This window comes from Hypomesus nipponensis, chromosome 28, assembly GCF_054491055.1.
Source record: "Hypomesus nipponensis isolate SF chromosome 28, ASM5449105v1, whole genome shotgun sequence".
NCBI lineage: Eukaryota > Metazoa > Chordata > Actinopteri > Osmeriformes > Osmeridae > Hypomesus > Hypomesus nipponensis.
In genome coordinates this window covers 4057890-4085000 of record NC_140388.1, presented here as the reverse complement: position 1 = coordinate 4085000, position 27111 = coordinate 4057890, and the positions used below count along the sequence as shown (strand labels likewise).

Below are 27111 nucleotides of genomic sequence, written 5' to 3'. Positions count from 1 at the left end.
ACTAATGGAGTGGTAACTGGATTAGACAAAGCCCTATTTTGCTCTAACAAAGGTCACTTTAAACTGTCACGGAACATTGAGTTACAGACCCCTTGTTGCTGACAATAGTAGTGTGAACTCAGTCAAGGAGGTGAAGATAGGATGGACACAAAATGACGTGTTCATGAAAGTTTTTCTACTTCACATTAAAAGAATATGCTCAAAAGCGTCATTGATTTATGTGGATATGAGATTGCTGCATTGGATCTGTCTGGACGGGCTGCGTATTTCTCCATTCACTTTCAAAAGGTAAATATATGATACAGTGCGGATTCTTGGGTCTGTGGGTCATCCGTTTTTAAATTACAACTCCTGGAGGCAAGACAGGTGAATTTCCATATGAGGCGGCTATCTTCACTTCCAATAAGGTGCATTTGTATGCCATCCATTTCATTATTCCTCTTGAGATAAATATGGGCAACTTTTCCTACTGAATATATTGAGTATTGCAGTGATGCAAAATCATTCCAGGTTTCTCATGTTGGCCCATAAATCTGCAAAACAATACATTATGGTCCCTCCACAGTTGGCCAGCAGTAATAGGCCAGTTCAGATTTCAGTTTTTCAAGGATAAATTTCCTCCATTCCTTGTCCAGGCACCCATCGACTTGACTAGAGGGTCATGCTATGCAATTACACGCATTCTTTGACAACATCAGTCAAAGAATTACATTATGGTGCTGCATTCAATAAATTTGTTTGACATTTTAATGACAGTAAAGTTCTATAACCCTCAGTGTGGAAGACAAATCTGGTCCTAGTGCGTTGCTGTCTCCTCCATGATTTTTATTATCAATTCACTTTCCCATGTCATTACTCATGACTGAAATTCACCTTAGAGAGAGAGAGAGAGAGAGAGAGAGAGAGAGAGAGAGAGAGAGAGAGAGAGAGAGAGAGAGAGAGAGAGAGAGAGAGAGAGAGAGAGAGAGAGAGAGAAAGTGTGTGAGTGTGTGTATGTCTGCATCCACGTGTGTGCATTAATGTGTTTGTGTAGGGAGGGGAGCCATATGAAGCAATCTCCAGTCCTGTTTTAGACTGATGGACTGGTGTGCTCGCTGCTGTCAATCCTAGCAGACAGAGCAGCTCGCTGATGAGGCGTGTATCTCTGGCTGGTGATGAGCAGCCAGATGAGGACAGGGCTGTTCGGAGGATTCCACAGGACACGCCCGGTGATTTCCTGTCTCCTGCCCAGGTTGGAGCTATACCATGACAGGATCCCAGCAACAGCCGTGAACTTTTTGTTTGACGGAAACTTTTGATAATGCCATCTGAAGGCAAAAAAATCCTCAAAGAAATACGAGTACAGGCCGTAAAGAAAGGGAAATGGACAACTCAGTATTTTCCAGTGCTGAATAAGACAATGAGATGTACAGCCTTGTCTCGGCTGCACACAGCCAAGTGGCTTGAGTATTAATCACACTCGGTTTCTCCCTCACTTAGACGAGTTTGGTACATACTGCACACTCGCCCCATAGCGCTTCTTAAAAAACAAATAGTCTGCAAGAACAAGAAATCACATTTTAAAACTAGCGAAGCCAATGCCATTGCAATTGTTGTGACTAGCAAATCAATATGATTCCAGAGGTCATTCAACAGGGTAATTACTGTCCCCTCGTACACAAATGGATTTGGATGCTGTGAAGTGTTAACACCATATTCTGGCACTAAAGAGGAGCAGATCAGCATCTCTCTCTCTCTCTTTCTCTCTCTCTCTCTCTCTCTCTCTCTCTCTCTCTCTCTCTCTCTCTCTCAAGAGTCTTCAAAGCTTGATTAATCCACACATGACACTGCACGCTCTCTCCCCTCCCCATCTCTCTTTCTTCCCCCCACATCTCTCTCTCTCTCTCTCTATTCCCCACCTCTCTTCCCCCACCCCACCTCTCTTCTTGTTTCTGTCCCTTCCCCCGTCTCTCTCTCTCTCTCTCTCTCTCTCTCTCTCTCTCTCACTCTCTGTCTCTCTCTCTCTCTCTCTCTCTCTCTCTCTCTCACTCTCACTCTCTCTCTCTCTCTCTCTCTCTCTCTCTCTCTCTCTCTCTCTCTCCCTCTCTCTCTCTCTCTCTCTCTCTCCCTCTCTTTCTCTCTCTCTCTCTCTCTCTCTCTCTCCTTCTCTCTCTCTCTCTCTCTCCCTCTCTCTCTCTCTCTCTCTCTCTCTCTCTTTCTCCCCAGTCAAAATAAATGTTTTGTTTTGTCCCAGTCTGTGATTTGACACAGATGCTTCCGGACCAATCTCTCCCATTAAGATTGAGATTAGATTACCATGGGTTACTCGACCAAACAAACTGTAAAAATGGTGGATTTCGTTGCAGTGCCTTTTACTTTATGCAAAAAATATATATATTTGTGTTATAACAGTAAATAAGCTGTATTTTTTGTCTATTCCATGCGTGTTGTTGTGGTGCAAATGACAAGTGTTGGGACTGTACAGTAGCCTATTGTGACTAATCCCAGAGTTCATTGTTAAGATATGAGACTGTCTGGTCCATCATGCAGCTCTGGCATCCTGGACCTAATGCATGCTGCCTTGACATGACAACCCAATTAGAAAGCGTGCTAGATTAGCGCACACACTGAACACTGATGTCAGACTTCCATGTTTTAGTATAATTCTCCTTAAGTGCATGTCCCGGTTACACAGAACTGCACCATGGGACAGGGAGGTGGTGATGATGAGGAACAAATGAGGTCAATCAATTTCTGCCATGATGACAAAGTAAATTATACCGGGGTGCCACACTGAACAAACACATGGGCAGTAATAAAAGCTAGTGACCTTTACGTAAAGAAGACATTTTCAGCACTTAGATACTGACATTTATCTAACATTTCTAAACGATGAGAATTACCGCCCTGCCCTCGTTAATCTTCTACAATACATTGGAGAGGCCCTTGTGGATAAAGTGTCTTGCTATCCTTTCTGTAGTAATTACGGCCAGCATGCAGAATCGAAACCGGTGCTAAATAAGATGTAACGTGTGCAGACAATCTATAAGCCTTCAATTCACCTTGAAGTCTCGAAAATGTTCAATATAACTAACGATTGTTGCTTGGCTTTGAAAGGGAATGTATTTTCATCCTTGGAGGTAACCAGAAAGAGGAGATTTGCAGAGACATCTTGAGTGGAAGAGACACAAATAGTGCATTCCAATACCCATCCTACCATACCATATAGTATGCCAGAAAGGTACATAGTATGTCCCAATACATAGTACATCATATGTAGTATGTCAAAAATACCAGGATGTCCTACTGCATCTGGCGCATTATGCAGTATGCAAGCCAGCATGCTTTTCGGGCTATTCTGACCCACAATTGTCTGATTCGCAAAAGATGCAGAAGTAACACCAAAGCTTCCTCCTGGTGGTCCTTGGACCTTATGCACGTCTCAGGTCAGCTCCTTGTTTTTATATTGTGTATCTCCATGGACATTATACACATTTTGTTCAATGAACTGTGACAGATGCGTGAGCAAGAGGGTTTAAAGTTTAAAGGCGCAATGAAACGACAAAGCAGTATGTCCCAATTGTTAGCATACCACATGCAACAGTTTGCATGTTGAAACGGCACCTGCAGAACATCCTAAAAGTCCAAATAAAAAGCAAGCAGTTCGAGACGCATGGTAGATAAATCTTCTCCAAGTAGTTGCTCAGCAACACTTGGTTGTCACTTGATTTGTATGCACACAGATTTTCTTTTGTATAAACACTGGGCTTCTCTCTGAGATAAATCATCAGGCCATAGGATTGCTGGCCACTTATACCTAATCTATCCTTATCTTATCCTATCCAACATCCTTTCGTTTTGTGGAATATGGTTTGGGATCTGGTCATTTCTCACCAGTACTGAGAACTAATTTGTTGATGTGATCGATGCTGTCCATGACATCCAAAGTAATTGATGCCAGCCAGCATGTCTCACGTCTTGTACAGTATGTTTACAGCAGCTGTCAGACTTTCAAATGTGGCAGGTTGTTTACCATCCTTCTCCAAAAATTCTACTTAGCTCTAACCCTGAACACCATGCTCAAATAACGAGAGGAGAAACTGGATCAACAACCAACAAAACCAGGTAAGATGAGCACATTTGTAGGACATGTGATTCAGCTTGCTCCATTTAGCGAAACATTTATTTGAATAACAAGCTTAGGGTAATTTCATTCAGACCTTAAACATCTAATTGAGTGACTGCCTCTGGATTTGGGGGATTTATATTGTTTTCTTTGTTCCATTGAATTAATAATATGAAATATTTAACTTGAATAATTATTTATATAACTTCAATATATACAATATATTTAACTTCAATTGAACTCGATTAAATGAGAAGGTTAACATGTGAACCCAATTTTTAACTGGGTAAGATAGGACCCTGAGAACATATTTTGGGAACATAGATATGCTCCGCAGTTTGAAATATGTTGTGTTATAGCTGTACAGTATGTTAATTAACACATATTATCACCCCCCCAGAACTGGCCCTACTTCATTTGTTGTTCTGCAGCAAGGCAGTGAGGCATTACGAGTTTGGCCTTTCAGATATTCTAATAAATCATCATGAATGTTTGATGCAATTATCTCCGTACAGAACAGCCTTGTAAAAGAATCATCTAAACTGAAATGCCAAATGATGCCATTTGGAAAATGATACCGTCCGAGGTTATAGAGCAAGGGCTTAGCAAGACCTTGGAACACGACCCCGAAGCCAGCGTGACACTAGTGTATGATATCTAGTACCAGCTCATATATGTAAGATAATAGTCATGAGATAGTGTTACAGAACACTGTGAACATCCTTCATACCGTTGGCCACAGAGTCGTATCACATAGGGTACCAATAAAGGCATTGGGAGTGAATAATAGGAAAGCTGTAACAGAGTCACCTCAAATACCTACTACACAAATGTGTCAATGACAATAACCTAGTCCCTTGGCAAAAATAAACAGGACTTTGGAAGCGTTATCTTGCCGGAAAAAAAGGACAAATCAATTGTTTCATTTTATAACTTCATTAACTCCGAAGGACACCCACTCCTGCAGGTACTTGGCCGGCATTGCTGCTGCTGGAGAGATGAGCACAGGCATAATGTGCTTTAAAAGGTAATTTATCCCCAGAGTAAATGCTAAATGATTCAGCTGGTGTGTAATTTGAGTTTGGGCCCGGCTGGCAGATTGATCTGAGATATGAATCATTGAATGGTCAAACTGAGAATTAAGTGGCATCTCAGCGACTCTGTCGTGATCCCCGGTGCTCTGAAGATGCTCCTAAATCACCAGGTGTTTACGTCTCCTCCCTGACAATTATACCCAAAATGATTTAATGATTATGGCTCAAACAAGCCCCCCGATGGAACTTCTAAAATAAGGATCTTCTGCCCCAGTTCTATTCCAAACAAGATGATGAAATGGGCTTGGTGGTAAAAAGCCACAAGCACTGGAAATTGCCAATGCAAACTTTGGCAAAATGGCCACTGCTCACAGCTGTGATGGTGTCAGGGGTAAGTGCAGGAGGTGGAGCCAAATGCAAGGAGAGGAAGGCAAGGCAGGATCACCCGAAAGCCCAAACTATTTAATCTTCCAAAAACTCGAGCACACAAGGAATACTCACTTATTCAACAAAAAGGAACTGATAAAAACTGGCCATGAGAGGAGCCATCAATACACAGGACCAAACTCAACACAGGTGAAAGGGAGCCAGGTGGCTGAGCGGTCATAGCCTGGCTCTGCCCTCCTACGTACTTCCGCTCAATTTGGATTTTGCTTCAGTAGTAGGTCTGGGAGCTAGGCTCTAAAGTCGGTTTCCAGAAACACATTTTTTCCAATCAGCGAACAGAGGGAGTGGCTGAGAACGATGATGTTAATGTTGTGCACTTGTTTGAGTAGTTCAGTAATGGCGGCGGAGAAAGATGCGAGCAAAACTATTCTGCGGTTGTGGTAACGCTGCCGAATATAGGTTAAAGCCGGAGCAAGAACATTCCATGCTGAGTTTCGTTGGTGGCCATGATGTTGTGGCCCTCCTCCCCACGGGGTTCGGGAAAAGTTTGATTTTCCAGCTATGGCAGCTAGCTCTGTTACAGTAGTGGGGAAGGAGTTGGCTAAGGCGAACGCTTGCGATTGGTTATGGCAAATCAGAGTGGCTTGGGCAGATCCAATAGTTTTTAACTTCAACAGATGACCCGCCTTCAAGGAAGTTAACGTTTGTCAATCGAGAGATCCCAGACCCTCTATACAAATGTAATGTACGAGGGTCTGGTTAGGACCAGGCAAGAGCGGTTAGGAAATCAGGCTACAAATCAGGAGGTTGCCGGTTTGATTCCCAGCTGTGCCAAAAGACGTTGTGTCCTTGGGCAAGGCACTTCACACTACTTGCCCTACAGGGAGAATGTCCCTGTACTTACTGTGAGTCGCTCTGGATAAGAGCGTCTGCTAAATGTAAATGTGAAACCAACTATAAGACACAACTGGAAACCTCACACAGACAGTTAACAAGACCCAGGTGCAGTGAATCAGAGACAGGGACACAGCCTGGGCAGGGAGTAACACGACAACTCAAACAGGGGCACAGCCATGGGGGAGACAGAAATCAAGGCACAACGCTTTGGAACTTGTCGATTTAGTTTGATCAGTACAGGAGGAATTGGAACATTAACAAATTCCCCAAATGAACAGACAGATATGACGAGCAAATTAGACAAGATGAATAGCCATCTGGTATCAGCCACCATCTGTATTCCTGCATTGGAACAATAACATTTCCTAACAACACCGGAATGAACATGCGTCTGTCTTGTAAAAATCTGTCATTCTATTATTGGGATATTTAGAGTGTGGACAACTGTATGTAGTGTAACTATCTTAAAGCTTTAGAGAATATACGGGATCAATAATAGAAAGGCCTGACTGATTTTAACCAAGTTTTTTTTAGGGGTTATATTTGCCGTTTTGATTGCTTTCTCTAAATGTCTTGAGTGCCGTTGCATGCTTAAAAACTGTTCTTGACCATTCCCCATGCATTAACCAATATGTCATGTCCATAGGCAGACCAAACAGCCCAGCCAGCCCAGGGGCATCTCGTTCCCCCTTCTGAGGAGACAGAAGTGGGCCCACAGATCAACACATCACTATATCTACATTTCAACTGGGACCTGGAAAATAGACCCACATTACGAATAAAGGCATTCTGTACATTTTCCTTCTTTTTTTTGGGACCCTTACAAGAGTTTTTTTAGAAAAGGCCACAATGACGTCAAGTGGTGTCAGAGAGAGCCAGACTGCCCAGTCTACCTCCTCCTGAAGGGAACATGATGATCTATTAGATAGCCAGACTATAACATCTGTTGCGCAAGATGCATGATTCAGCGGCTAAGTATAGCGAGGACCCTTTAAATATTTATGAGGGGATGTGCTAAATCTCTGGGGCAGGGAAATAAGTTCACTCCAGTCAATCCTCTGGTGGGGAATGAAGAAGGCCAATGTGGCTCAATCACAAGAACACTGAGCTCCATGTCCAATCAGAGTCTCTCCTGTGGCATTCCTTGCCTGTGGGTTATGAATTAAAGGTGACGCGGTATCAAGCTGTTATTAAAAAGAAAGTTTTGGGGTTCCACTGATGTATGTCATGGTGTGAGTGCAGGGTTAGGACCCATACGCAGGAGAGAGAGGCAGACAGGGTTCCGAGAAGCAAAAGGTTTATTCGTCTTAAAGCTGCGAACCGGCAGCTTCCATGTAACGACAAGGACAAGACATAAAACCTAAAAACACAACCAAAAAAGACACCAGTGGACGCAATAACACAAACAAGCTAACCGAGATGACATGACAATTAACAAGACAGACAAACACAATGACAGAGAAGACCAGGGAAATACCAGGGCAGAGAAAAACCAAATTGTGGGGACATTTTACATTTAGCAGACGCTCTTATCCAGAGCGCCTTAAAGTAAGTACAGGGACAATTAGGGTGAAGTGCCTTGCCCAGGGACACTACATAATTTGGCACAGCCGGAAATCGAACTGGTAACCTTCTGATTACTAGCCCGATTCCCTAACCACTCAGCCATCTGACTCCCGTGGACATAACTGTGATAGGGTGTCTGTTGAATTCTGTCTGTGGGTAGATACTCTGATCGTCCAAGGGGGCCGTCACTACCGTTGTCTACAGACACGCTGTACTTTCCTGCCTCCTTACAGTAACCTGCAGATGCAGTGGACTACAGAAGACAGGTTTGTGTGATCTACTCTCTGTCATATTGCCCCGAATATATGCCAGTGAGATGACAGACGAGGGCTGAAGTTTTTAGTTTCAGAGTTCAGCTGAATGGCTTTTGCATTATTGAACGGGGAGTTTCTGAAAGTTAGCTGCTCCATGAGCATCTGCCAAAGGAAAGATAGGCAGGTAATGTTTGAGTTGAAATCATTTCATAGACCATTTGTCATGGTTTTCTTTCTTTCCAGCGTTATTTGTCAGGCTGCATTTCAGATGATTTGGCATCCTCCAGGTTCCAAAAGAAATGAACCTGTGTGATGTGTGTGCTTGTATGTGTGCGTGCGTGCTTCCGTGCGTGGACCATGAATCTGCATATAGAACAGAATCCCTTTGAAACCCTGTAGCTTATGCTGTATGTCAAAATTATAGCTAGGATTTTACAGTGGAAAAACTATTTATCAAAACAAATGAGCTCCCTCAGGCTTCATACTTTCGAATAAGGTTTAAATTGCCAAAATGCATTTCATCCGATCAATAACAGTTATGTGAGCTGGACTAATACAGGTTCCAGTGAAGGAGTTTTCAAGGCTGCAGTTTCTGCTAGCCTAGGCGAGAAAGTTCTCTCAAATTTTGTTTTTGACATTAAACATGCCCCCGGTGATTTCCCCCTCTTGCGTAATAAATTTTGATTCACACTCACATTGTAAGTGTCGAAAAAGTAAACTGAAACAGCATCAAGCACAACAAGTTGCCCATTTCATATCAATCATAGAACTTCCCAGTGCAGTCGGACAAAACTGTCCAACTCTTTAAAAGTGTTTAGCATTTTCAACATAGTTTCAAAATCATTGTGAATAAATGGACAAAAAGTAAAATAGTTGACACTGCAGTAATTTCAATGCAATCAGATTTTCATTGACCAGTAAAGGATCTTCACTGAACGTTGAGTCCAAAACAGTAGTTTGTTTGTTTGGGTGCAGCTTCTCTGAGACCCCTTGGATGGACTCCGGTGTGCGCAGGCTCCTGATAAAGAGATGACATTGATACGATTCGATATGAGTAACATAATCAGAGTAGCCACAGTTAGCCAATAATAAAGGCTGACATTCTACTGAACCCTCATTGGATATGCTTGGATATGGGGGGTGGTGGATTGCTCAGTATAGTGTGTGTGCCCGGGTGGGGTGGGGGGGGGGGGTCGGCTAGGTATTGTGTAGGTCCTGGGTCAGGGCCATGTCCCTGGACTACTAAAGAGAAAAAGAGAGTGACAGGCAGTAAGAGAAGAGGTGAAGGCAGGACAGTGTCCCCTGACTTGTTGAGACTTACTTGATGAGAACAACCTGATAGGGTTTCCCGTCCACGTACAGGGGCTGGGAGCTCATATCAACTAGCCAGCCAGCCTTGCCAGGATGTCAGCTGAGAAGGAGTTGACATGGGGCTTTCATGTAGCCACAGGGGGTCGCAACCCGACACCCTCCTCGTACCAGGCCTGTGTCTGGCTCCATTCGGAAGACTGTACAAAGGCAAGCTGCCAGATGCAGTTGAGATTAGCCTAAACTTGATATTAACTTTGCGTTGAGAGTTTAATGGCACCTTATTCAGAGCATCGCTGAGGCATCCGGTATGAAGTTGGAAAGGCCTGGGTGATCCTGTGCTGAACTAGATTTGAACCCGTAGGTGGTGCCTTCTTTTCACTTGCCATTAGTCTAATTGAACAATCAAGGTCTTAAGAGAAATTGAAGCCCTCTTGGTGCCTGCTAATGCTCAATTTGTTTCAAATCTGTGCACATAATCAAAGCTTTCTAAGTCTAATCTGCTGTTTGTGTCTTGGCTGTCACTCTTTGGTGCACAACTGATTAGCAAGCTACAGTACATGGAGAAATACAACTCCATGAAGTATATGGGATACAAAATAAAACGTTATTGTTCATCCACGGTATCACAACGGTATCACAGTTAGCCACATCAATGGTGTTATGTCCATTTGTCCTACCATTTAGATCAGGGTTCTCCAATCCTCGATGATCCCTCGAGGACCAGGATCAGAAAACCCTGATTTAGATGTTCCCAGCAACTCAAAACGAAAGGGCTAACCCTAACCCCTTAACCGTTCCTTTAACCCTAACCGTAACCCTGATTTATACCCAAACCTTAACTCTAACCTTAAACCTAATCTTAATGTGCACAAGTTCAGTAAGACCTGGTAGAACAATTTGAGAAAATGTTAGGACAGAAGTTAGTGACGATACAGTTTAGTGGCCTTTAATCGAGCATGTGTGCAGTGCTCTTCAGCCCCTGCTATCTACCCAGGGCTGATATGTCTACTATGGATTGGTCTTGGGTAGCCGGCTTAGTGCAGAAGACTAGACCAAGACAGTGTGAGGAACTGGCAATTGTTTTATTGAAGTTGCGTTTTTCGTGAGCGTCATACAGACTGTTCATTGACTTCATCTACCTCTAGCTCCTGACAAAACTTGTTTAGACGTGTGTCTACATGGAAAACCATTTTCTAACAAGCATTGAACACATTGAATTTCTGTCATTGGTAACAGCCATTGACCTTTCGCAACAGCCCCACCCACCTTAGTTACTGTTGCTAGCCTGTCAAGCTGTGCTTCTTGCACAGTGGATAGGTCTAATATTGTGAACTGCTTAGAAGGCAAGGGATAAGTTGCATACAACGTGTAAATGATTCTTCTTGGAGTAATACCTCTGTGATATCCTCCAGATTGAGGCAAAAGGGTTTACCGTATTCAGTGGAGGGACATATTCGGAATATTTAAACCAACAAGGAAAGGAACAGAACAATAATCCCTTCCTGCCTAGTCATGCATCAAGAGTAGAGATTCTAATTTGAATGGGCACATGGATGTTTAAACACAAATGTTCAGAGTTCCAAATCAGTCCTCTTAGTTGGTGCGTGTCAGTTTAGGCAGTGGATAGCCACAGAGCTGAGAAGTGTAGGATCAGCGCATCATGACAAGACAGCCAGGTAGATGGACAGGAAGGGACCTTAAGGAACTTAAATAAAATAAAAACTTTCATATTTTAAATCTAAATTTGTTAATTTATCTTCCTAAAACCCACTACAGGACACTATTTAAAAGGATATTTTCAAAAATGTCTTCGGGGGGAACATGCCCCCAGACCACCCTAGTTTTGCTGGGTCATAGGAAAAATTATAGGTTTTATCTAGGGGCTTAGCTTCCCCAAAAGTGGGAACCTAGATTTGCCCCTGCTCGTAAGACTGACTAAAAATAAAGGCTTCTGATTTAGCCCTAAACACCAAGACAGATATATCAAGTACTGCCTGTTTGGACACCTTATCTCATACCTCATCTATAAAACATCTGTGTGGAACCTCTGGCCTGAGACCCGCATTAAATGCCACCCAACTGGCGATAGTTAACGTTAACGAGCTAGCTAATCTTTACACGGGTGGGCCTAATGTTAGTTTGCTGGTAATAGTAGTTAGGTGAAATTAATAGTAATAATACGAATGATTAGTAACCATAATTTCCATAAAATCCAGTTTTGTGGATATTGTCTCACTAACCTAACTGTGATAAATTCCAGCCATACATGATCCAGTCATAACCACAACTAATAGCCTGCTAATGGGTCCGCTGATATTGTCGATTTTTCCAGTTATTTTATTCCTTCCACATTATAATCAAGCAATATCACGCGAGAATGAGTCCATTAACGCACTCCCTCTGGTGTGATATTGCTTAAGTATGTTCACAGCACGCAATAGAATTCACATCATCACTTTCCAGAGAGGGTATACTTTCCTAACATTTGAAACAAGTTGCCTGGTGAAAAGGAATGGTGGACCAGAAAGGGAGGGAAGACAGGTCCTTAAGTTGCCACAAATGCAGCTAAATAACTGGCATGGAAGAAACGGAAAGGTCAGTGAAAAATACACTCACGCACAACATACCCCACAGCATGGCTAGCTAAGTAGCTAATAACAGTGTGACACAACAGCCTGTAGACCGTGTCTAGTATAGCACATTTGTATGTGCAATGATTAGTGTATTCCTTCAGAGCATTTTCAGTGGCTTGGAGTCATTTTCAGCCTGAATTATTGTCTCAGTCCACCCCCGTCAGGAGGAGACCATCTCCACTTCATTTTGAGTTTGGAAAACCCCTGGTGGCCTAATGGTAGCAAAGCCTCTCCCTCCATAGGGCCAAATCTGTTGAGAGTTAACTTCAGCCGTTAGCTGTTGTGTTACCATGATGACGATAGCAGAATGTGCTTGCCAATAAAATAGGGAAAAATATAAGATGACTGTAATCAGAGCCCGTATTTTGGTGTCCTAACAGACCTAGACCGCTGCAAATGTTTCCGGAAATCGTTGACCATCTTTTTCATATAACAGCAGTTGTAAAGACGGTCTTTACAGCAATGCCCAGACCGTTGTAGTTGGGATATTTGCCACCCTTGCATAATGCCTAGTAATACATCACATTTAAAATCCATTTAAAATTTGTAATCACATCACAACACCTATCTCCACAGGCTGATCAATTATTTCTACCTTGCCCCTTACACTTACAATATTTGCCAAATATTTTGATGATCAAAGTGGCTGGGAGACATCAGGCATGAATAATGGATTGGGATGTTGGGAATGAGTTTAACACAGGCAGGCGTTGCAGCCACCGCAGAACTGCTAATCTAGAGGCGGAGCATTCATTTGAGGGACCAAATCCGAAGTGGAAGTCAGCATGCAGCCCATTTATGCAAAGGTCAAGAAGTAGGGAATGCTAACTGAGCACTTTGGATGTTGAGTGACCGTGTATGAATAGAGACCTTGTGAGTGGGTTGAGCCTTATCTTTCTGTTTCTGTTCATGGTGCACTTTCTCTACAGTACAGTGTGATCCAAGAGACAGCGTTCCTTTGCATTTGATGTGAAGCAGGCTGTACAGTAGCCTGTGTGTAAGATTCCGGACTCCTGTTTTGACTTGAATATGAGATGATGTTCCCATGATTCCCAAGTCCTAACTGCCGTCCATCCTACAAGCTCTTTATCCAACCACTGGGCCATCCCTGCAGAGCACTGTCTAAGTAGAGTGCCTAAAGTATGAATTGTCAATGAGTGAGAAGGTAACTTTTCAAACTTAGGATTTGTATTCCCTCACAGCACTGATACACAGGGGCGATTCTAGGATTAGACCTTTAGGGGTGCTCAGCCCCCAATGAGAATGTGACATGAATAGAGTGCCTTGCCAAAGCGCTAAACCCCCTTGCTAATAAATCCCTAATTTCACTGGATAACAATTAATTCATTTATGTATAATTATGCAAAACATTGAATGAATGAATGAAAAAACTAAGGATGTCCTTTTTTTTCATGACCTACCAGCATCAAATGATAATATACAATAGTATTTTATATATTTTTATTATTATTATTTTTAAGGGTGCTGAGATTACATTTAGGGGTGCTTGAGCACCCCTAAAGGGGGTTTAAAATCGCCACTGCTGATACAGTATGCAGCAATGTTCAAAAACAAAATAAGTGGGTACAAAATCTGCCCCACATCCAGGCAGTCAACAAAGGGGAAGGATCCCCTTCTTTACCTTAACACCCCATCCCATATCCCCTGACACCATCACCACGCTCACACACTATGGTTGGGCCATATGACAAATACATCAGGAATCGACAGTGGGCTGAATCCATTGTAGTGTATTTGTTTATGCCGGTATTTTGCTGATTCAAAGTCCTTTGTTTTGGATATTTAAATGTTAATATATGTTCTTTCGAAAGTTTATGGTCTTTTCGCAAAATAATTTGTTGAGGTTTCAACAAATTAATCAGTTTTAATCAGTTTTTTTGCTGCGACTATCTAACTCTGTTGGTCGATCAGTCCACCAAAATGCATGGCCTACTGTTTATAGTTGCAGCTAATTTGCGCTTGTTAATTATCAAATAAATCATTAGTGCTGCAAAGTAAAACACAACACGCAACTCTGTAGCCTTCATCTTTTCACTGCATCAAGGTTTTGAGAATTACGGGGATCCGTACGGATCGCGGATCAACCATGGTCCAATACACCACTACCTGCAAATTCGCCGCCTGAAGCACAGATTGTCGTCGATAGGAAAATGTGTTCCTATTGCCCAACCCTATCGCGCACACACACATACTGTGTATATACTGTATACACACACAGTCATTCCTTCACCCTCTGTCACTTGGCTCACGTGAGTGGATGTGACAGATCCATTTACCCCTTAGAGAGTGGAGAGAACTCTGGTTATGTCAAACTCACAGAGGCTCTGGATTGTCAATAGAGCAATTTGACCACCTTCAGCCTAGCCTATTTATTCTGATGAATGCAGAACAGTTTACTACGCTTTTCTGAGGGATAGGCTCTAAAAACAGATTTTCCAAACATTAAGATTACGAATGATTAATCTCAATTTAATTAATAGAGAAAGCATTTTATGCTCACAACAACACTAAGAAGTGCTCAAAATGCTTTGCGATGCAAACTTAATGCATTCCATTTTGAAGGAGCAAAGTAAGACAAAAAATGCAAATACATTTTTATTTGAAAAAGCCCATTTTAAAAATGGAAGTAGAGAATATTCCAGCAGCCCACATTGGACTGAGAGCCAAATCAGATGCAGATAACATGAAGCATGAATATGTCTCAGCTAATCTCCTGGCTGTACTTATATGGAAGACAAGCCCAGCTCTCTAGAGGTTCTAGAGTCCACAGTCACTCACTCACACACACACACACACACACACACACACACACACACACACACACACACACACACACACACACACACACACACACACACACACACATGCAGGCACATACACAAGTAGAGCACATGCATACATGCAGCTGTGTACAAATAAATATTGCACACATAAACACATGCAAACATACACAAATTCAAACACGTTCAGTACACTCACTGTAACAGCAAGCTCTCCAAAGGCTGCAGGGGCGGATCTAGACATTTTCATTTGGGGTGGCAATGGGGTGGCAGAAGGAAGTTGTTGGGTGGCCTCCTGGAGGCGAATCAAACCCAGAGTAGGGGGGTACAGTACTCCCTGTGGTAAATTATTAGGCTAAAACATTGTAGTTTAAATTACAGTAAACGGTAACATCAATATTATTTATTGAAATGTTCTGCAACGTACAAATAATATTTTGACATGGGACGATTGAAGTTCATGTTGTTTAATTGTAACTTGTTTCACTAGGTGCTCTTATGGTTCTTCCCTTTGGGACAGTTTTTTCACAATGTACGCTTCATGTTTTGGCTACCCGCAATGTTTGGGGCTATCTCGTTGTTATCTTTTATCAGTGAACTATGCACTTTTCTAAAGCGCTCTCTTGGACGTCACTTTGGATAAAAGCGTCTGCTAAATGCTTAAAAAATATATAAACAAATTAGGGTGGCAGTATTTTTTAGATCCGCCAGTGCAAGGCTGTCATTACAACATTCCAGAGAAAGTGCCCAAGCCACAGATCAATGGCCTAGTGTCTTCCCCCCTGTGGAATACAAACCATGTCAGCAGTGGGCCGGTCAATGTTGATGGAAGAACAATGATTACACGCTCATTGGTTTTATCTGTCTGGAAATGCAAGGCAGGAAACGTGGTTTTCTTGAAGCAATTTGACCCATCTGCACGCATGCACACACGCACGCACGCACACACAGGCACACAAACACACACTCATATACACGTACACACAGATACACACACACATATTACTGTACACATGGTACATACACATGCTACACACATGGTACACCGACATGGTATACCACCATGGTGTACACACATGGTAAACACATGTTACAGACACCTGGCACATGGAAAACCTACACGGTACACACATGGTTTACACACATGATAAACCCAACTGCAGCGTGGCCTGGCTTGCAATCAATAATCTGTGGCCAGGCTTGCAATCAATAATCTGTGGCCAGGAAGGGAAATTAGGTTCCATCCCGATCACATGTGCTTCCAAAACACGCATGTATCTAAAATGTGCCACACATAACCAATGGCATTCAAAGAGAATCTTATACCAGGCAATGACCTTACCACAATGTCATAACATACAAGTCACAGCACAATTGGTTGGCACCATCATGAGAGCTGAATGCCGAAAACTGCGGGGAAAGAATTAGCGGCAACAGTTCCATCATAGGGGGGAAATGGGAAGGAGTGAGAAGTGGTGAGCAGCAATAGATTTGTCTTTAATGAGCGCATCTGATGAATGTTTGATCAGCCCCGTTAAGACCGGCCAGCTCAGAGACGAACGCCGCAGTCTCCGCACGCAACGGCAGCGACCACACCACGGCATCGGGAAAAACGTCACGGGCAAAAACCCCCAGGTCCATCCGACACAGGGAGCTTGATAAAACGATGCGAGCACACCTGCGGACGAGCACAGCCTCCGATGAGGCTGGAGAGAAGAAAGGAGTGAAATGTTAATGAAATATACATGGCCCGGCATATGGTGGGCCTTGCATATTTGCCGACATTACTTTGTACCCTGAAGGGGATGCAGATACTTGGAAGCTGTATGCAGCACAGTACAATGTTCTTATACCTGTCAGACGTGCAGGCTTTGTAAATGAGATTATTCGTCTGAATGTATGTACTGTACAAAAAAAGGAGCTTGGTTGCTGGTGGCTGTACCACTGCGGTATCATTACTTTTGCATTGTGGGATTTTTGAGTCTGAGAATCTGATCCGTCGACAATAATTGACATTATTATTACATTGCACCAGCTTTTTTGTTCAATGTGACCTTATGCAATGTCCCAAATCTTACCTGAGGATAATGTCATTCAGCTCTCTTGGGAGGAGAGATCGAAGCCAATTAAGAAAGGAACCCACCACTACCCTTCAGACCCATACATTATAAATAGGTAGCATTTGTTGCAGAATTACCAGGGAATTGTTTTGGTTGTTGGTTTCGTGGAGGTTCTTGAGATACGTCTGAAGGGAGAAAAAACGACATGACTTGATACAGTATACAAACTGACAGCTGTAAATAATTGAAGATACACACACACACACTGCACACACACTGCACACACACTGCCTCTAGAAGCTAGGAGATGTACTGTACTGAAACACATCTGAGATTCAGCTTTGTGGAGGATAGTGTGCTGCAGAGACAGGTCTCTAGAAGTGGGGGAGACAGTAACACTGGACTTGTAAGTGTCACATTTCATGCAGCCTCTGACAGAGCAAGCCATGGCAGATTATGTAATGATATCTGGAAGCTTCAACCATGGGTCAACAGTGACCCAGAATAACCCGTATTGCTCTGGAGTGTAACCTCTTTCTCCATCCAGTACAGTACCATCAATTAAGCAACGCTTCGTCTGATTAATCATCCAGCCCGGGACACTGACCTGGGCTAATACGGTATACAGATAGTGTGCCAGGGCAGCAAACCTGCGAGTGCCATGGAGCAGAGGAGTCACATATAAAGCCTTTCCAGGAACGCTGTCACCAGCCCCTGAGGTCTACAGCATGTGTGTGCGTATGTACACGTGTGTGTGTGTGTGTGTGTGTGTGTGTGTGTGCGGTGGAGCTGGGCTCGTAGTCGTGTTCCTCGGACTGGCACGCCAAGCCACCGATGCCCCGTTCCAGTTTATCCAGGGACTGGCGGACTTGCCGCCCGCAACGCTAACCCACACTGACAGGCATGCCCCCTAGGACAACGCTGGCCTGGGAATGAGAAGGCCTGTTTATTAGCTGAGAGAGAACGAGGGGGAGGGAGGAAAAGAAGGAATAAAAAATAATAACGCAAACAGCCGTGAGAGGAGGCGACGTCGTGGCTGGACGGATACACCTTGACAAGCCCGGCTGGGCCTCAGGCCACCTCTGGGATCCGACCACGCGAGGGCTAACTGGAAAAGACAGCCACTAATCTATTCCCACCACTCTGGTCATTCATCAGTGACACATGACTCACAGGGAACAGAATAAAGATGGATCATGTTTTATGTGCATTGCATAGAGTTGTATCATTTACCATGACATAGCTGTGGGGGGGATTTGTTAAAGCATTTTGAACTGAACGGATGGCAAGACACTCTAATTCATCCACAGTTGGTTTCTAAATATGGATGTCGTTTATAAAGGCATTAGTCAGACACAGCACAATACCAGTTTGTTGGGTCCATTTAGACCCGAAACAAATTCTGCTGGTATGGATCTGTCATGTAAAGGTACTGTAGTCTCTGAAGTGCATTTCAACCAAAGTGATTCACAGCATCATACCTACGGCAAATATGATTTCTTACCGTGGTTGGGTCTGTGTTATCAATATGACTGTTTTGCATATTCTGATTAAGGGATTTTGTGTGCATGTGTGTAGGGGGGGGGGGGGTGGCAGATGTGTTTCCTTCCTGTGTGTATAATCTGTGAAATACGCTTAGGTAATGAGAGCAGATCTTGTGGTTGGCTTTAGGAAATTTAGGCGGCTGTGCCACTGCCTAAGGAAATCATGAGGCAAAAAATATTTTATTAATGCACCATTAAAAATTGATTTATGTTCATTACTTTCTCTGATGACTTTCATCCACTTTGTATGTGGGGAAAAAAAACACACTCCCACAAAGATTAGGCGAAAGCTGAGGCATGAACAAAGTTAACTGTCTGTAGATCAAGAAAATAAGTTTTGGTCCTTTCTGAAGACATTACATCAAACCTCTGTTTAGATTACAATGTGATCATTCTTGCCATGTTTCCATGTTAATGGACCTTATCTACGGTAGAATAATTCATAAAGGACTGGTACTATAAATACATACATTTCTGTGAATGAGTCTGATGACAGGATGCTAAATGAAGCAGATAATCACAACAACAATTTACAGTATGTTTGGCGTGACAAAAAAGGGTTCACATTTTTCTAGAATCACTAAATCTCATCATTTGGCATTCAAAGGACTATACCAAGCTAAGCTTTTTAAATCATTCTCTAATTCGCCTCGTCTTGGAAAATTCCCAATTTCAAATATTGGTTATGGATGACAGAGTCTGTATGGGCTGGAGGTGTATATGGCATCTCTGCTTTTCCGATCCAGGAATTGAATTCAAAAGAGCGCCTCTGTACTTATAGTATATCCTGGTACACGCTATCTACCAGAAAATGTCTACCCTGATACCAGACAGTATATCTACCAGAAAGTATTTACCTTGTTACCAGACAGTATATCTAGTAGACAGTATAGTATACATCCTCCTACTTCATAGTAGATATCCTGCCACTTGACAGTATATACCCTGCTACCAGACAGTGTATATCCTGCTACCAGACAGTGTATATCCTGCTACCAGACAGTGTATATCCTGCTACCAGACAGTGTATATCCTGCTACCAGACAGTGTATATCCTGCTACCAGACAGTGTATATCCTTCTACCAGACAGTGTATATCCTGCTACCAGACAGTGTATATCCTTCTACCAGACAGTGTATATCCTGCTACCAGACAGTGTATATCCTGCTACCAGACAGTGTATATCCTGCTACCAGATAGTGTATATCCTGCTACCAGACAGTGTATACCCTGCTACCAGACAGTGTATACCCTGCTACCAGACAGTGTATATCCTGCTACCAGACAGTGTATATCCTGCTACCAGACAGTGTATATCCTGCTACCAGACAGTGTATATCCTGCTACCAGACAGTGTATATCCTGCTACCAGACAGTGTATATCCTGCTACCAGACAGTGTATATCCTGCTACCAGACAGTGTATATCCTGCTACCAGATAGTGTATATCCTGCTACCAGACAGTGTATACCCTGCTACCAGACAGTGTATACCCTGCTACCAGACAGTGTATATCCTGCTACCAGACAGTGTATATCCTGCTACCAGACAGTGTATATCCTGCTACCAGACAGTGTATATCCTGCTACCAGACAGTGTATATCCTGCTACCAGACAGTGTATATCCTGCTACCAGACAGTGTATATCCTGCTACCAGACAGTGTATATCCTGCCACTTGACAGTATATACCCTGCTACCAGACAGTGTATATCCTGCTACCAGACAGTGTATATCCTGCTACCAGACAGTGTATATCCTGCTACCAGACAGTGTATATCCTGCTACCAGACAGTGTATATCCTGCTACCAGACAGTGTATATCCTGCCACTTGACAGTATATACCCTGCTACCAGACAGTGTATATCCTGCTACCAGACAGTGTATATCCTGCTACCAGACAGTGTATATCCTGCTACCAGACAGTGTATATCTTGCTACCAGACAGTGTATATCCTGCTACCAGACAGTGTATATCCTGCTACCAGACAGTGTATATCCTGCTACCAGACAGTGTATATCCTGCTACCAGACAGTGTATATCCTGCTACCAGACAGTGTATATCCTGCTACCAGACAGTGTATATCCTGCTACCAGACAGTGTATATCCTGCTACCAGACAGTGTATATCCTGCTACCAGATAGTATACCATTCAACCAGACAGGGAACTGAGCTCATTCTCACCTTGGCCCCAAACCTCAAAAGAACTCTCTTCTGTCTCTCCAAAAGAGAGACAGGAACCGGAGCAAAGCTTCACACTCCTGACTGATTTTCAGGAGATTCAGCCCCCAGGCTCCCTCCTCCTCTCTCCCCGGTCACACACCACAGGGGAAGCTGGGAGGTGATCCTGGTCATCTAACAGCTGCAGCTGGAAGTGAGGCGTACTCACGCGTTCACTCAGTAGATTGTACAGATGTTGCATCCTGGGTCGATGACATCAGATCTGGTTTGATTCGTAACCCAACCTCCTGTTAGATTTGTCTTGGGTCATGTGGTTGTTCTCCATCCCGAGTTACTGTATGTCTGTCAGTGCGATGAGGCACTTCTTGTTCTTTACAACGTGTGCTCATTCCTACATAAAACTATAGATGCACTATCATCTGCCTTGTTTTCAAGTCTGACCCCAAATCTCTCTGTCATGAGACTTGCTCACAGGAGGTTTTATACACGCTGGTTTAAGTCTGCCTTGATGCTTGTGTGTTATCAGTAGGAGTCCAAATGACCCCCTCCGAGGTCAATAAAGATAATGCCTTTACACCCCATCCCCCTCTATGCCCCCTTACACTAAAACCCATTTGGGGTCGTTCCCATTTCCATCCTATTATATAAATTCTAAACGAGTGAATTAATGACTTTGGCTGCTGATGAGTCTCGGTTTTCTGCATGGCTTAATTGGAATAATCTATCTGGATGGTTCCGGCTGCATGGAACTGGGCAAGACCAAGACATTTCATTACTAAAGTTACTATCAAAAGAAGGAGCTGATTGACTTCTTGGGGGGAATGACAGAGGTCTGGCTTCTCTGCGTGGTGGAACATTGGATTTCAGGGCACCGGGTGTCTGAGCGGAACATCTACATTCAGGCGAGCGATAAATGAGGATGTTACTCACGTCATTGTGGCTCACAGAAAATGTCTGTATCTAGCAGGGCTTGTTTTTGCACCAATCCACAGCTTTGATTTTGTTTGTCTCCATCCAGAAGCATACTTACTGTGATGCTTGAAACAAATTGACTCTCATTCTGATACTGTAAAGGTCATTAAATAAACATCCCATATGTCATGTCGCCCACTCAGCTTCTATTGACCTGGTGTTGTTTCAATTGATTTTGTGGGTGAAGGAACCAGATGAACAGACATTTCAAGTCAATAACAACAGGGAGGGGGGTGGATGTCATTGTTGCATGTGTCTTTTATTTTATTTTCAGTCACAGAAGAGCACATGACATCAGAGCACAAGGGAAGAGGTGGTCATGGGAGGTGGGCGATCCCTGACGAAGGGATGGACACTAGAGATCCAATGCTAAATTGGACCGAATGGATGACTTGGGCTGACTACAGCAATTTGGTGGATTGCAGAGTTTGCTTTGACAAAATACAGTACGTGCAGATAGTACTTCTCGGTTGTAATATTAAAAACACTTTATACATGACTTGGTTGTTGCCTGTGGCATCACAAGGCAGGTGGCTTCGCGTCAAGCCAGCTTCAGTTGGTGTTCAGTCCGAGATGTTTTCCTATTGTCTCTCTGCATCTCACTAACAGCTTTGGTGGGTTATTCTTAGCAGGAAACAAAATGGCAAAGTAAAAAAAAAAAATACAATAAAAAAAGACGAGAGCAGCGTTAAAAATGGTGTGACAATTTCAAAGTGGCTCAGTTCAAAACAGAACACAGTTATCAGATTAGCACATCAATACCATATTTAACAGCTTCATCAAGGCTACGTTATTGATCAAACACGAGTGTTCTGTTGACATTGCACTACTGACAGTAGACTAGAGAACTCCTCTCTATACAGATACTGTACATTGGCTTTACCAATTACAAACAATCCAATCTACAACATTAGAATCTCATCCAAGATCATCTGATTTGTGGTTCTCAAATACTACCATCAGCACTGTAAACCCCTTAACAAGATCGCTTGGTCCCACCGGAAAAGATCATAGAAGAAGTTTCTGCAACCTTTATTATACACCTTTATAGAACTGTCTGTAAAGTGTATATAAATGCAGGTTTTATAAAGTGATGTTAAAAGTGGGACCAAGTTATCTGAATAATGCATTCGAATAAATTATACAGGAAGGTTAGATAAGGGTATACAAAGTCGGATTGATTTTGAAATATTCTTCATTCCAAATAGGACATCATCACAGCAATAGTTTGACACCATTACAAAATTACATGGTTTTGATCCAATGGCATATCAACACATTCTAGAAGGGTCTATTGGAATGAATTGGTTGAAAGTGAAGGACTGACTTTTGGGCAGTTGAAGATTAATTCAATGGGACTTCCCTGAGACGAAGACCACATTAACACATAAATGTCTGTTCAACTTTGACATTGACAACATATAAACCAATGGGTTCATTTAAAGCACTATGGATAATTTCCCGAAAATTCTAACCATGAACTGCAGACTAAACAGCTCAAAATTGCACAACATACCATAACAATTATGTCCTACGGTAGACTTAGAATCTTATATAGACCCCTCCCCTATATTCATTATTGCCATGAATCCCTTTAAAGTCATTAAGGATTTAGAGTTACTGTGATTGGATGAGTGAAAAAATTCATTAAACCCAAGCCTGATACAATAATACCTTTATGCAATAATCCCATTAACAAAAATGCTATGGCCAAAAAATTCAAGCACATATAAATATTCGTAATTTTAATAAATTTTCTGTATATTTAAATAAAGATTTGAGATAAATCACAAAAAAACATATGAAATACTTGAAAATAATTCCTCCAGAATCTAATCACCAATGATAGTCTGCTTTTCTCTAGCCTCGCACAACAACAAAACAGAAGTATGAAGCTTGTAGTCCATGCATGTACAAGACTGCCACATGTCCGATCCACATCTTTATGCCCTTGGATCAATGTCTTTGAAGAGAGAGAGAGGTTGTGAGATGTTGTCGTGGCTGACTGAAGACTGAAGAGCTCTGCAGAAGCTGTGTACATCGAAGGTGAAGCGAGAGACAGAAACAAAGTAAAGAGAGGGAGAAAAAAAGAAAAAGGGAGGCATGGCGGAGCGAAAGAGAGCAAAAGGGAAACAGACAGTGAGAAAGAGTACAGGACAGAGGCAGAGAGAGGGAGAGAGGGAGAGAGAGAGAGAGAGAGAGAGAGAGAGTGAGAGAGAGAAAGAGAGAGAGAGAGAGTAAAAGGAGTAGAGCAGAGGCAAAAGAAGCGGGCAAGCTGACCACAGCTTGTCTGACATCAATCCAATGGTTGTTTTGTTCTTCACTTCAAGACTCATTGGACACATATCTGATTCTTCAGGCTGCAGAGAGAGAGAGAGAGAGAGAGAGAGAGAGAGAGAGAGAGAGAGAGAGAGAGAGAGAGAGAGAGAGAGAGAGAGAGAGAGAGAGAGAGAGAGAGAGAGAGAGAGAGAGAGAGAGAGAGAGAGAGAGAGAGAGAGAGAGAGAGAGAGAGAGAGAGAGACAGACAGACAGACAGACAGACAGACAGACAGACAGACAGACAGACAGACAAATAGATAGATACATAGATAGATAGATAGATAGATAGATAGATTGATGGGGGAAGGAAAAGAAACTTATGTAAGTTTCCATATTTGATTTCATGTTCTACTTTCTGAATAGAAAATGAATCTGGAATCCCTTGGAACTATGCTATGTACACATTCAACACAGTACAGTTTCTCAGTTTCCCACGTACGTGCCCTCCGTATCATCACACGGCTTCATGTTTTTCATGAGCTCAACAAAGTCATCAAGTCGTGTCTGCAGTGTATCTCCACTTGGTGGTGATTTACGCTTTTATAGTGCACCATTCCCTTGGCCTCCAGGGCTTATCTAATGGTTCATCATCACACAATCACTGTCAGAGCAATCCTCTCTTGTCTCTCTTATCTCGTGTCATCTCTCGCTTTCTCTGAGAGACGACGCCAAATAGGGTTTCTCTCATCGGGGCAATAACTGTCATCAAAACTGCCAACACCAATCTACACCTAAAGTACCATTTGATAGTCTTAACGGTTGTAAAAGGGGGATGGAATGTGTGAGGAGTTTGATGGAAAAGGGTGGGTGGGGGGGGGGGGGGGGCAGCGGTGTTGTCCGGAATGATTTGAAGAACGTTGAGTTTGACCTGTGAGATTTATGTTAAACGTATCATCGATTTTTCTTTTTATTACTGCAGGTAAGTTTCTGAGAGAGACGCGGTCGGCGGTTTACAATGAGTGTTCTGTTGAGTGGGTCCCTGGGGAAGGTTTTGTCGTAACAACAGCAGGAGGAGGCCACACTGGGGCACATCCATTTCGGAAGAGAGCTTCCTGTATATGAGATATGTTTGACCCTGTTTCCGCACGTATGCCCTCACAACCACGAACGCAGTGTATGTACATATTTGCATACCAGTGGTAACACACGACGACATGGCTAACACGCTTGTACGCTCACACGTGAATACAAATGGCACATGCGTGCCAACGCACAGACGAGCGCACGCAACACACACGCAACACCCGGGTTTGCAACTCTTGCTACTTTGCCCCCACTATGATCAAAAAACAACATTTGGCCTTTGTAGGAAATGTCTGAGTGCGATTAATGCCATTACCGAGCAAAGGTGAAGCCACAAAGCAACATCCGAGGTGCTTCTCAATGACTGCTAATTAAACAAGCACCTGCTGCAGTGGCGCTGTTCATCCATTCCAGTCATTGGCCAGTCATGTTTACCTTTTTGTTTTCATTAAAGAGATCCTGTATTTATGGAGCCTTTCTACTTAGGAACACTATACGCTTATCCAACCACTCGTTCATCTCTTATTACAATTAGCATGGCTAATTGTAACCTATTCACAGTTATGTCCTTGTAAATTACAGATGGAAATGAATTAAGAAATGACTACAGACTGGGAAAGCTTTTCCTCCGCCTTTTGACTCCAGATATAATTAATGAATATAATTAGTTAATATTAATTATGCTATAAACTCCGGACATTACTCTTCTCTATTCTACTATTGTGGTGTGGAGGAATACACATAGGGATTTAAAGTGTGTAGGTAGACCACAGGTTGTTAGGACATGCAATGTGTGGTTCCAGAGGTTCAAAGAGCACAATCCAATTAGTCGGATCAGCCTCTTAATTACAACAGTGTGTCAACTGATAGCCTTCTGGCATTAAAACCAGCAAGCGTCTGAGGTATACAGAACTCAGTGGAGCGCAAGCCTGTCGATTGAATGTTGCATTCAAAGGTAGCATTCAAACCGGTAGAATCGATGTGATCTCGAGCTGTGCCGTCATTCACAGCAACATCATCAGCAACATGCAACTACAGCCCGGCATGGGGTGTTTCGGCTTAAGCACCGCCTAATTGCACATATTTCTGTCAAGACAAGCTCATGCAGGGAAGATGGGATACTTGGAGGTGGCTCATAAGGTGCAACATCTATTATATTGTCACATGGCTCTCGCCAATAAAATGTAACCTTTGCCTTAAGTGCCAGAACCCACTACTTTTGCGGTGTCGCCTGCTACTTCCTGTCCCTGCCCTCAACTTCCTGCCCTTGCCTTCACAACACCCTCGAAGGTGCATCCTCCGCAAAACTTGCGTGGACCAGGCGTGGACTCATTCTGAGCTTAAAGAGGGAAAGTGGCATTCCAAGTCGTGGCATCAAAGCTCCCAGTTTCTCCTCTTACCGGCAAACTGGCTCATGAGTAATTTACCATGAAGTGGGGTATAACTTACACAGCGTCGCAGGGCACAACGGAGCATAGCAAAACACACCACCTGAGTGCCGTGACCTTACGCAGCAAGTAAGAGCAGGGTAGCTTATGTATTCATATGGCGTGTGACAAATCGTGTCAGCACATTACTCTGGCGAAGCACTCCCATGCATTATTCATACCGCTACTTATATTCCACATGGACATTTCGAGTCCCTTTGAAGTTAATTCCCTTTTCGCGATAAACAGCCTCGTTCGTTTGCTACAATTGTGGCTTATGATAGTCCCAGGCTGGTTGCTACTGCCTACAGTAGATGATTTTAGTTTACAAAACTGCAGTCCGCCAGATTTACATACTGCCAGTTACCAATGGACATTCAGAACAGGATATTTCCCTGGACCCTTTAAGCCATTGGGGCGTTTTCATAGACCCAGCAGATTTCTGCATGGTTACACAAAAGTTTCTAACATGTTCCTGGCCTTTACTTCCCATCTGGCCTATTTATTGGAGACCTCTCGGGGGAAGTCACAGAAAACTGATGCCTGAGCCAGTGAGCATGCTGAGGATGAATATTGTGGCCATATTTTTACGGC

General features: G+C 43.0%; 1 long non-coding RNA gene across 1 annotated transcript; it reads left to right on the top strand.

Annotated features, from left to right (window-relative positions):
• The first annotated feature begins 4044 nt into the window (after positions 1–4044).
• Positions 4045–7188, top strand: LOC146219544 (uncharacterized). Its single transcript, XR_014751013.1, has 3 exons — positions 4045–4104; positions 5073–5132; positions 7070–7188. It is a non-coding gene; the product is annotated as an uncharacterized LOC146219544 (long non-coding RNA).
• The last annotated feature ends 19923 nt before the right edge of the window (positions 7189–27111 follow it).